This window comes from Microcebus murinus, chromosome 16, assembly GCF_040939455.1.
Source record: "Microcebus murinus isolate Inina chromosome 16, M.murinus_Inina_mat1.0, whole genome shotgun sequence".
NCBI classification, from domain to species: domain Eukaryota; kingdom Metazoa; phylum Chordata; class Mammalia; order Primates; family Cheirogaleidae; genus Microcebus; species Microcebus murinus.
This window is the reverse complement of record NC_134119.1, coordinates 40,676,990-40,689,763: the sequence shown is the minus strand read 5'-3', so window position 1 is coordinate 40,689,763 and position 12,774 is coordinate 40,676,990. Positions and strand designations below refer to the sequence as shown.

The 12,774-nt window shown below is 39.6% G+C and overlaps 1 pseudogene; it reads right to left on the bottom strand.

Moving 5' to 3' along the window:
- Nucleotides 1-8,747: 8,747 nt before the first annotated feature.
- LOC109729669 (protein Abitram pseudogene) lies at nt 8,748-9,742 on the bottom strand (annotated as a pseudogene).
- Nucleotides 9,743-12,774: the final 3,032 nt, after the last annotated feature.

Here is a 12,774-nt window from a genome sequence, read left to right as displayed (position 1 = left end):
CTTTCTATCTCCAATAATATTTGCTTTATATATTTGGATGCTCTAGTGTTAGGTATATATATATATATATATATATATATATATATATATATATATATACTTGCTATATCCTCTTACTGAATTGACCCTTTTATCATTATATAAAGCCTTTGTCTCTTTTTATAATTTTTGTATTGAAATCTATTTTATCTCATACAAGTATTGCTACTCCTGCTCTTTTTTTAGTTTCTGTTTGCATTGAGTATCTTTTCCCATGCATTTATTTTCAGTCTATGTGTGTGTTTATAGGAGAATTGAGGTTTTGTTTTTGAGACAGAATCTCACCTGTTGCCTGGGCTAGGTGCCATAGTGTCAGCCTAGCTCACAGCAACCTCAAACTCCTGAGCTCAAACGATCCACCTGCCTCGGCCTCCCAGAATGCTAGGATTACAGGTGTGAGCCACCATGCCTGGTCAGAATTGAGTTTTTATAGACAGCATGTAGTTTAGTCATTTTAAAAAATCCATTCAGGCATTCTATGTTTTTGATTGGAGAGTTTATTCCATTCACATTCAGTATTATTATTGGCAGATGAAGATTTATGACTACCATTTTGTTATTTGTTTTCTGGTTGTTTTGTGGTCCTCTCTTTCTTCTTGCCTTCTTGACTTCCTTTGTATAAAAGTGATTTTCTCTGGCAGTGTTTTAATTTCTTGATTTTTATTTTTGTGTATCTGTTGTAGGTTTTTTATTTGAGTTTACCCTGAGGCTTGCAAATAACATCTTACAACCAATTGTTTTAAACTGATGACAACTTATAATTATTATTACAAAACAAAGAAACAAACAAGCAAAGTTAAAACTAAAAACTCTACACTTTAATTCCAGCCCTCTCACTTTTTGACTTTTATTGTTGTTGTAATTATTATTTTGATAGGTTTATCTTCTAGTCAAGACATGACTGATTTACAAACTGTAATTACAGAGTCATAATATTCATTAGTTTTCTGTATATTTACTGTCACCAGTGAGTTTTATACTCAGATGGTTTCTCATTGTTTGTTAACATCCTTTTCTTCCCGATTTAAGAACTCCCTCTAGCACTTATTGTAGAAATGGTCTGATGTTAATGAAATTTCTCAGCTTTTGTTTATCTGAGAAAGTCTTTCTTTCTCCTTCATAATTGAATGATATTTTTACTGGATATAATATTCTAAGATGAAAATTTTTCTTCCTTCAGCACTTTGAATATGTCATGCCACTCTCTCCTGCCTGTAAGGTCTTCACTGAGAAGACTGTTGCCAGATGTATCAAAGCTCCTTTACATGTTGTTTCTTTTCTCTTGCTGCTTTTAAGATCCTTTCTTTGTCCTTGACCTTTGAACGTTTTATTATTAAATGCCTTGTGGGTAGTCTTATTTGGGTTGAATCTGCTTGGTGTTCTTTGTCTTTCTTATTCCTGAGTATTAATATCTTTCTTTATATTTGGAAAGTTCTCTGTTAATATTTATTTTAATAAACTTTCTATCCTGATCTCTTTCTCTCTCTTTGCCCACTTTAAAGCCAATAACTCTTAGATTTGCCCTTTGAGGCTATTTTCTAGATTATGTAGGTGAGCTTCATTCTTTATTATTCTTTTTTCTTCTATCTCTTCTGACTATGTATTTTCATATGGCCTATCTTCAAGCTCACTAATTCTTCTGCTTGATCAATTCTCCTGTTGAGAGATTCTGATAAATTATTCAGTTGTCAATTGAATTTTTCAGCACCAGAATTTCTACTTGATGTGTTTCTATTATTTTAATTTCTTAGTTAAATTTCTCTGATAGAATTCTAAATCCTTCTCTGTGTTATTTGAAGTTCATTGAGCTTCCTCAAAGCAGCTATTTTGAATTCTTTATCTGAAAGGTCACATAGCTCCATCACTCTGGGATTGATCACTTTTGCCTTATTTAGTTTGTTTGGTGAGATCATGTTTTCCTGGATGTTCTTTATATTTGTGAATATTTGTCAATGTTTGGACATTGAAGGGTTAGGTATTTATTCCAATCTTTGCATTGTGGGCTTGTTAGTACCTATTCTTTGAGAAGGCTTTCAACATATTCAAAGGGAACTGAGTGTTGTGATTACTGTAGCCAACTCAGCACTGGGAGTGCCCCAAGCCCAGTAGTGCTGCAACTCTTGCAGCTTCCCAGATGTGCTACCTGGGTGGGCTTGGGTAACATCTGGGAGACTTCCCCAGACTGCCAGGCAAAGTCTTTCACTCTCTTCCCTCACTTTACCCCCTCAAAAAGGAATCTCTCTCCAAGGCACTGGGCCACCTGGAGTTGGGGGAAGGGTGACAAAAACACTCCTCTGGCCACCACAGCTGATGCTGCACTGGGTCATACCTGATGCCAGTACATTACTGGGTCTTGCCCAAGGCTTGTGGTGACTGCTTCCTGGTTACTACTGATGTTTATTCAAGGCCCAAGGGCTCTTTAGTCAGCAGGTGGTTGGTGAATCCTGCCTGGACTATGTCTTTCCCTTCAGGGTAGCAGGTTCCTTCTGGCACAGAATAGGCATAGAAATGCCACTCAGGAGCTAGTGCTTGAACCAGGGCTTTAAGAATCTTCTTGGTGCTTTATTTTACTGTGGCTGAGCTGGTACCTAAGTTGTAAGATGAAGTCCTCTGTACTCTTCCCTCCTCTTTCCCCCAAAGAAGGAATTTCTCCCAAAGTTGCACTGCCTGGAGTTGGAGGTGTGATGATGTAAGCACTCCCTTGGCCACCACAGCTGGTGTCCCACTGAGTCATATGTACCCCAAGTCCACTGGCCCTAAGCCCAGTGCAGCACCAGGACTTGCCCAAAGACTTTAGTCATTGTGGCCTGACTGCCTCTCAAATTTATTCCAGGCCCCAGGCAACTGAAGTCAGCTGGTGGTGAAGCTGGTGGGAACTCAGGTTCCTGCTACTGGGGCTAAGCATTCCCCTCTGGCCAAGGCTTGTTTGAATGCTCCCTCCAAGAGTGCCAACAGAATTGTGTCTTGTGTTGTGTTCCCTTGTGACAGGGCAGCACTGAGTTCCAATGCAAAGTCACACAATCACTTTGCTCTCCATCCCACAAGCACATAGATTCTCTCTCCAAGCCAACAGCTGGGAGATAGCGGAGGTGTGGTGTAGGCCAAAAATATGATTTCTTTTGTCACCTACCATTCCTATTTCCCAGTACTACGTCTATGCAAGTTCCTTCTATCTCTGGCTTCAGTTCTAGTTTTTGTAAAATAAACAACCAGGGCTGTGTGCTCTCTTAAAGTCCTTCCTGCAGTGAGAAAGATTCCAGTACACTAAGCAAAGGCCTCTGCCTCATGAGGAGGAATTTGCAAGTGCAGAGCAGAATGCTCATGAGATTGGGATCACTCCACATGGGGACACCAAAGGGGTACAGAAGGCCTCATGATAATGCCTGACTTAATATTCTATAGAGTATCTGTTTATTCATCTTCATTATGTTTTGTAAAGGCTCCAAAAATGAAAGTTTCTTTAATCTTTAGGGCCCTCTCATATCTATGGCTTATTTTTGGTTTGTTAAACAAATAAATAGTTTGTATTCAATTATAAATTTCCCCCGAATCCTGTGGGACTTAATCATTTGTGAATTTATTTGAGTATGTGAAATTTTCACATGGTTGCACAGTCAGTTCTGTGCATAAAGATATATTCAGAGAAGAGTCAGGCATCCACCCTAATTCCTTCTCTCTCCCATTTCTACCAATTCCCGACAACATCCTGTAAGTACCCACCTTCATTGGTCTGTCTGTTTTTCCTTTCTGTGTTTGTTTTTCGTGCAATGAGTAAGAAATGGATATTTTCTTATTTTGTATTCTTTGTTACTAGACACTTTGAATTTTTCACTTCACAATGTATCTGGAAATCAATTGCATCAGTTCATGGGCATCTTTTGCATTCTTTTGAACAGCTGCATAGTATTTCATTGTATAAATTTACCATCATTTATTCAACCGCCTCCTTGCTGTATGGCCATCGGAGGTATTTACAATATTTTTTGGTTACACACAATACTGCAATGAATACGTTTATTTTAATTCCACACATTGGCTTGGGTTGTTTTATTGGTCTAGGATTCTTGCTGTAACTCTACCCTTTCAACCAGGGGCAGCCCAAGCCAATCGATGAATATAGTCTTTTGTGGGAGACTTCTGAATCCTCTGTCTTGGTCTACATCCTATGGAAAGAAAAATGACCTGAAATCAGGACAGATCACTCCCATTCCCAGCTCTGCTTTTGATTCCTAAATTTCCCCCCATATATACGAAGAAGATAGTTGTCTATAATATTTCAGCAGGGATTTCATTCCAAATTTAATGTAAGGTTGTGGCTCAGGACATATGTTACAAGCTAGGAAGAACCTGACATGGCCCCTGGGCATTCTGTGATCCTGGATAGATAGATACACATGGTTGGCCAGAACAGAGTCCTAAAGGTCCTGGAGAGTGGCTCCAGTGTGCCCGAGGTTGTCAGAGATGCTCACTGCTCTACCCGTGGGGTGCACCCAGAGTCAGGACAGATGGTATCTGGGCTCCTTGTCTCAGTAGAACTCTGTGCTGCCAGAGGACTCTGAGTCCCTGGCAGAGGATGAATTCAATTCAGTTGTGACTAAAAATAAACTTTCTGGCTTCTCTACTCACAAATCACATAGAACACTTCAGCAGCCTCCTCGAGGTAATTTCAGATCATTTTTTGAAGTCCCAGCACACTTTATCTTACTTTCCCTTTTTATCGGTCCCCAACAAAGAATCTGGGGTTACCTGAATGAGGCAGTAAGTGTTTGCATTAATACAATCAAGAAATAAATAGCATAATCAGGAATGCCCAGAGGGTCCTACTAACCCCAAAGCACTTCTCTTTATCCCCATCCCCATTTTTTAGTTGTTGTTTTTTCTTGTTTTTTTTTTTCTTCACTTTTTCTAGTAGGTATCCTGAGCCTCAGAAGTGGACAGAGATTTCCCAGAGTCCTACAGCAGGTTGGCAGCACAGATGGCGCTAGAACACAGTCCGTGGGAAGAGAATACAGAGTGTTCCTTGTTCTTGGACCCAAGATGTAATAAGAGTGAGTGTTGTAGACAGTTTTCACGTCTTGGTTTCTAAGCATAAGATGTCATTACTATTTGGGGAAATTACCCACCACGTGAGTCCTGGAAGCCAGAGACTCAGACCACTTTTTATAACGGAGTGGGAAAGGCCCGATGCTTGCCTTCCCTGCCTCCTCTGCAGGACAAGTTCATTTGGGCACTTGCTGGGTTAACATCATATGATGCACAGAGTCTGGCCCGGACTTGGGAGCTGGTGATCATCAAAAGTGACCATTTATTCTTAGGGCACCTGCAGCAATGGCAGCTACATTTAACTTCCCAGAAGAGAAACGGAAATGATGGGCCCTGCGCTGTCAAGCGTTTGGTTTTGCCATCTAAGCTGAGGGATACATATTAATAGCATCCGCGTGTTCCATGGAGCACTGATGAGCTCCCCAGAGGCCAATATTTAACTGAGTTTCACTATGATTCTGCATTCATAACCTTCTTTGTTTTAAACTTTTCTCCTAACTTGAGTTCCCAGGTTCCATAGTGATTTTGTGAACTGTTCAGATTCTATTCATTTTACCTGAGCCAAAGTTGACTTATTTGTAATTAAGAATCACGTGACTTAGTGACACTTGCTGGGGATGTCTGTGTGAAGAGCTCCATGGGCTGCACCGAATGTAACCAACAATCACAGCTGGTAAAATAATTGGGGAAAGTTATTTTTAGGTTATTATGATTTATTTTATTTTATTTTTATTGTACATATTTGAGATGCAAAACATGTTGTTTTGATGCACACTTACATGGTTAAGTGGTTACTGCAGTCAAGCCAATTAGCATAACCATTGCCTCACATAGTTAACTTTTTGTGAATGTTGTTATGAGAAGAGCATACAAAATCTATTCTCTTACCATGTTTCCACTATACAAGTTAGAATCAAGTGACCTGGTGACTCCTGTGATGGTCAAGGATTTAAACATAAAGATTGAGATAGAAAATTATTCAAAGAAAATATGAGTGAAGTTTTGTAGAATATTGACATGGGGTGACTTTCTGAAGCGAATTAATATAACCACATACAAGTAAAAAACTTTTGTAGGGAAAAATCATGCATACAGCAAGAAAAGCATCATACATTAGAAAAGTATGAGTAAACACATATGATAGAAATAAATATATTCTATAATATAGTGAAAGAACTTTAACAACACAATAAAGAAAACAGATTGCCTACTAGAAAAATGAACATAGACCATGAATAAATATTGCCTTACAGAAAAATTTATATGAGTAACTAATACATACATGAAAATAAGTGAAATTTCACCTGCAAGTAAAGAAATGCAAGTTGAAATGAACACAATGAGTCTTTTTTTGTTGTTCTTCCTATAAGAGGGTTTTTCTACTACTGATTTTGGGCAATTTTCATTTGCCAGTGGTCTGTGTCTTAGTTATCATAAAATGAGTATCTCGGACTCTTAGAACCCTTCTTGCTATAAGAAAGGCTCCAGGAGTATAAGGAAAGGTCTCTGCCAGGTGAGGAGTGAATTTGCAGTAGAAGAGCAGAAAACTTGTGCAGGGAGATCACTGCCTATGAGGACACCAAGGGGTAGAGAAGACCTTGCTGATAGCAGAGCTGGCATTGTGTGGAATGTCAGTTTATAATTGAGTTCCTTTCATCTTCAAGGCCTCTCCAAGGTTTTCTTTGAATCCACATTTTGGAATTCAATTACTCTGGCCGTCCTGTTATTACCTTGCTTTCTGGCTAGGCCAAGTGAATGCATCAACAAGTCTTTCTTGAAAGGCTGGTGAATCTTTCTGCCTTGGTCAAAATCCTGTGGAAAGAGAAATGACATAATATCAGGACAGGTAGTTCCCAGCCCCAGCTCGGCCCCTGACTCCTAGAGTAAACTTCTGTGGTTCTCCTGGACTCCAGTTTTCCCATATGCAAGATGAGGGTGTTTGGATTCTGTCAAAGGGGACTTCCAGCTTCCAATTCAGTGGAACGTGGTGGCTCAGGGCACTTGTCACAAGCCAAGAAGCACCTGGCGCCTGTGCTTGATCCTTGTCACTCTGAACTCTCCTGGGGACAGTCACACGTGGCTGCTTAGAACAGAGTCTCCCCATCCCAGAAAGTTCTGGACAATGAGGGCCTAAGAAGATTGTCCAAAAATTATCAATGCTCCTCGCTATTCAACCCCTGAGAAGCACACTAAACTGGCAAATATGACGTCAGGGATTCCAGTCTCAGCAAAGTCTCCTTAGCTAAAGAACATTACATCTCTAGGAGAAACATGGCGGCAGTGTAGCTGTCTCCAAGTAACCATGTATCTTCTGCCTGCACTGCCCATTCTGTGTGTGAGTTTCCATTCTAGCATCTCTGGGTAATTTCAGAAATATCATGAAGCTCCAGAACTTCTCATATGTCCCATCATTTTTTATTTCTCCTCACCACTACATCCAGGGACATAAATGTGTGTTTTTTTGTTTGTTTTTTGTTGTTTTTTTTTTTTTTTGATGAAGCGTGGTTTTTATTCTCTGAAACCAAAATACTCTTTTAAATTACAATAGAAATGGCAATCCCTGCATGGTATGAATTATAAAAAAAAATTACAATAGAGATGGGAGAATGATGTGTGAGGTAATATATGTAAAATATCCATATCTTTATAAAGTCTTCAAGAATCATTACCCTACTTGAAGTGGGGCTAGGGGTTTGTGCTTAATGTTTTCAGCTCATAGCACCATCACTGGAGGTGTTTATAGACTTACTACCTGTGTCCCGTTTGGTGGGTCTATTTAGAGGATAGTCATGTTGGCACTCAGATTACAAGGTGTTTTTCTTGTGAACCAAAAATGATTTTTATTTACTAAACTCCCTCTTATATACCTGAAAAGAAAAGAGAATATTCTTTTATGAAAGTGCAAACTTATGACTTTAACAGCACAGACTACAGAACCAAAGGGATTTATACATCAAATGATTTCTTCTGTATAAAAATGTGTTTTGTTTAAAAACAGGGATATTTAAATGTATTATGTGTCATAGCCCTTAAAGAAAAACAAGTTTTACAATCCTTTTATTTAAAATTCAGTGTAAATAGGTATGCAGTCTTAAGCCATAGATTCATAGTTGTTGCTTTTTTTTTTTTTAGTTTAAATGTGAAAGCATTTGTTCTGTTCAAAGGCATCTGTGCCTTTGAATGACATATTCATAGCAACTTCTTTGCTGGTTACCTTGTAACTAGAGTGTGTGAAACTGAGTGACTACAATGTATGTACTGCAACAATCAGCTTACCATTGCATTTATAATACTTTCATTTGCTAGGAAAGCCTTTGTATTTTTCAAAGCCTTTTCATGTGTCCCTTATTTAAGAAGTAAGTGAAGTGTTACAGTTCCACTTTGTTTCAGACAGGAAGGCCATTCCATAGGCATGAAGAGGGAGGGTACACTTTACATTCTTGCCTCTTCCCTACAACCTAAATGGAGAGAAGTTAAGGTAGAAGGGGCAGAACTAGACTTTTTGGTAGTGTCACACTGACAGAGATTGGGAAAGAAAGGCCAGTTAGGTTTTTTTCAACTTTCAACTGATAAAAATTGAGGCAAAACAATTACCATATCACAACAAACAAAAGAAAATGTAGTATAGTCATACACGGGATAAATCAGTTCCAGGGCCTTGTATACCCATATCAATGCTTATTCAAATCCTGTAGTCAGCCCTGTGGAATCTGAGCATAGGAAAAGTTGGCCTGTTCTTTATGTAGGTTTCACATCCTATGAATACTATATATTTTTAATCTGCATTGGATTTAAAAAAATCCCCATATAGGTGGACCCATTTAGTTCAAACCCCTGTTGCTCAAGGGTCAACTGTATTTACTTCCACGTCATAAGATGATGGATCAATTACTTTTACTTGGCTACTTGAAACTTTTCTGTATTTTCTAAATTTTCCTCAAAGAGCTTTGTTTGCATTTGATCAGAAAAACATCCCATGCTTGGCAGTTGTTAGAAGCAAGAAAAGCACAGAGTATGTACATGGACAGGGTAGATCTGAGAGGCTGAAGACAAATGAGAATCAAGGCTCAGTAAGCAAGACAAAGAGGGAAAACCAGGTTAAGTGAAGGATTAGGCCTCCCCTGTGGGTAGTTGGGTGTGAAGTATGCTCTATATACACTGAGACTTCTCATTTAGTGCACTGATGGTTTGGGCCAGGTAAGGATAAGAATCCCGCTTTGCTTTTTACTCCATCTCAATCCTCATGATGTAGCTGTAGTGGCATTAATTCATTTCACTACGATTTCTTCGTACTGTTTTTGTGTCAGTAACCCTTCTGTTATGCTTTTACTTTCTTCAAATTTGGGTAACACAACTGCAATGTAGCCTTCAGTGGATGGCTTTTCTTGAAGAATAGATGGCTTATGGAGAATGTTCTCATTCACTTCCCTCAGCCGTCCTCTAACACAACTAAATATGGTATATTCTTCTCCATCTGAGCAGTAAATCTTACAGAGAGGTGCAAGTTCTGTTAGAAACTGTGCCCCCGGTTGGAGTGCTGTAGTATACAGTGGTCCTCACAGGGTTTTCCTTTGACATCCGCTTTGTACCAGCGAGTGAAGTAACGATCCACGAGTGACTGCACCTCCGGCTCCACGGCTTCGGGCTCGGTAGCCATGGTTACCTCGGCGCCGCCACCCCCACCCTCCATAAATGTGTTTTTTTTTTTTTTTTTTTTTTTTTCTGAGACAGAGTCTCGCTTTGTTGCCCAGGCTAGAGTGAGTGCCGTGGCATCAGCCTAGCTCACAGCAACCTCAAACTCCTGGGCTCGAGTGATCCTTCTGCCTCAGCCTCCCGGGTAGCTGGGACTACAGGCATGCGCCACCATGCCCGGCTAATTTATATATATATATATCAGTTGGCCAATTAATTTCTTTCTATTTATAGTAGAGACGGGGTCTCGCTCTTGCTCAGGCTGGTTTCGAACTCCTGACCTTGAGCAATCCGCCCGCCTCGGCCTCCCAAGAGCTAGGATTACAGGCGTGAGCCACAGCGCCCGGCCTATAAATGTGTTTTAAGGCAGTAGGTGGATTAGAGAATCCAACCAAAGGCCCTGGGTCGCTACCACCTTCAATCTCCACTTCCTTGTTACACTTGGGGAATGTACAGGCCAGAGGCTGGGACTGGAACACACAGTGAAGGATGGGGGTGCACAGTAGCTGCTCAGGTGCTCACAAAGGGATGAGTGGACATGTGGACAATTTTCATGTCTTGGTTTCTAATCAAACAAACACCATTGCTATAACCATGGAGTTCCCCACCATGTCAGACCTGGGAGTGGGAGGCTGAGCCCTGACTCTTGCAGAATCTGGAAAGTCCACCTGCCAGCTTCCTGCCTTCTCGGCAGCCAGCACACGTGCGGGTGTACTGATTCAAACAGTCAGAGATGCATGTTGAGTTATGCACTGAGAACAGGTGATAAAAAGAAGCAGACACGGAGGTACTTAGAAGTGAGACTTTTCTCCTGCAGCAGTGGCATCCATGGCTGTGACTTCCAGGAGGGGAGAGGAAGTGGTGTCCAGTTTGGCAATGTTGGCTGGGCAGATGTGGGATCTGTGTGCCTGGAGACAGCAGTGGTGTGCCCCGTTGTGATTCAAGAGAAAATGTGGGGCAGGATTTGTTGAGAAATGAGTGTGCCCACAAAAACTCTAAGCAGAAGGCTAGGGGGACAAAATATTATCTAGTGTGGAAGATCTAAGGATGTAAACTGTGATTAAAATATGAGCAGAAAAATGGGTGAGGCCCATTAAAGGAGATATTTTTTTTTTTTTTTTTTTTTTTTTGAGACAGAGTCTCACTTTGTTGCCCAGGCTAGAGTGAGTGCCGTGGCGTCAGCCTAGCTCACAGCAACCTCAAACTCCTGGGCTTAAGTGATCCTCCTGCCTCAGCCTCCCGAGTAGCTGGGACTACAGGCATGTGCCACCATGCCCGGCTGATTTTTTGTATATATATTTTTAGTTGGTCAATTAATTTCTTTCTATTTTTAGTAGAGATGGGGTCTTGCTCAGGCTGGTTTTGAACTCCCGACCTCGAGCAATCCGCCCACCTGGGCTTCCCAGAGTGCTAGCATTACAGGCGTGAGCCACCACGCCCGGCCTTAAAGGAGATATTTTAAAATAAGTTACTGCTGGTGGAGAAACTATGAAAGAGGTATCTGGACATCTTGCCCAATAAAAGAAGGCACGTTCTTAAGGACATTTCCATAGTAATTAGGGAGTGTGGCCTTCTACTTCCAGAGGTAGCAACATTTGTGCTGTATCTGTTGCACCTGCCAATGTAAAGAGTGCCTGGAGTTTCCTGAGGAGTTTGGAACCCTGGGAAATCAGTGAAGGAGATAGTTGTGTGCAGAGAGAAAAAAGTAGAAATGGCAGGCAGGCAAGGAAGGAATTGCATTCATATTATTGGAATTTTTAAAGGAGGAAAACAAAACAATAAAATGAAACAAACTAAAAGATAGAACTCTAACGCAATAAGGTTTTTCAGAATTTTTTAAAAGTGGGGTGATCTAAAATTATATATTGAAAGGGCTCAACAGGTACTTGTGAAAATTAACCAAGAATAAAATTAGGAAAATTAACCAAGAGACAAAACTATCATATTTCAATGGTAAAGAAAACTCCTCAAGGATCCCAGGCAAAAAGAATAAGTAATTTACCAAAACAAACAAACAAACAAAAAATAGATTAGCATCAGACTTTTAAGAATCCATCACAGAAAGTAAGCCAACGGTGAAGTGGCATTTTTTTAAGCCAATAAAAGTGTGAATGAAGGATTTCATCTCTAGTCAACATGTCCTTCAAATACCAAGGTATTATAGAGAAACATTAATCAGCCTCTGTTTATCCCATAGATATATACAATCATTATGTATCAGAAAACTACTTTTCAATGTACAGAATTTAGGAAATTTTGGACACATCACTCCTTCCCAAAGAATGTAATATAGAATTAGCTTCATCTAATCAAAAGATGACTAGAAAACTTCCACAACAGAACTGATAATGACTATTTTAAAATACATAAATGTGGATGGAATAATTTTAAAAAATGATGGATATGAGGATGGAAGACTAATATACAACTGTTATATAATGTGAAAAAGTAAAAATATTGCAATTTTAATGAGAAAATTGGGAAAGAGGGAAAGAGACAAAGTTCATGTTGAACATTTGGTGGGTGGTAAAGTATTTGGGGAAAATGCATGATAAATCAGATAGCAGATGTTAAATAAAGACCATGGGACAAATGGCAATAAAAAGAAAGATAAAAAGGCTGTCACAAGAACAACAGTATAAACATTCCTAAATGCTCTCCTAATTGTTTAAACAAAAAACAAAGAACTCATATTTGATGGAGAAAGAAACATAGTAAATCAAACAAAACATATGTGTTACAAAACATGACCAACATGACCAACTATATCACTCATAGTAATAAATGTGAATGGTAAGAATTTACCTATTAAAAGACAACTTTTCAATTTGGCTCACAAACCAAAACCTTACTATCTGTTTACAAGGGACACATCTAACACAGTGATTTAGCAAGGCTAAAAACAAAAATATGAATGAAAAAAATATCAGGCAAATGGAAAGAGAAAGAAGACATGGGTAGCAATCCTGATATCAGGCCAAGTAGAACTTAAGCACCAAA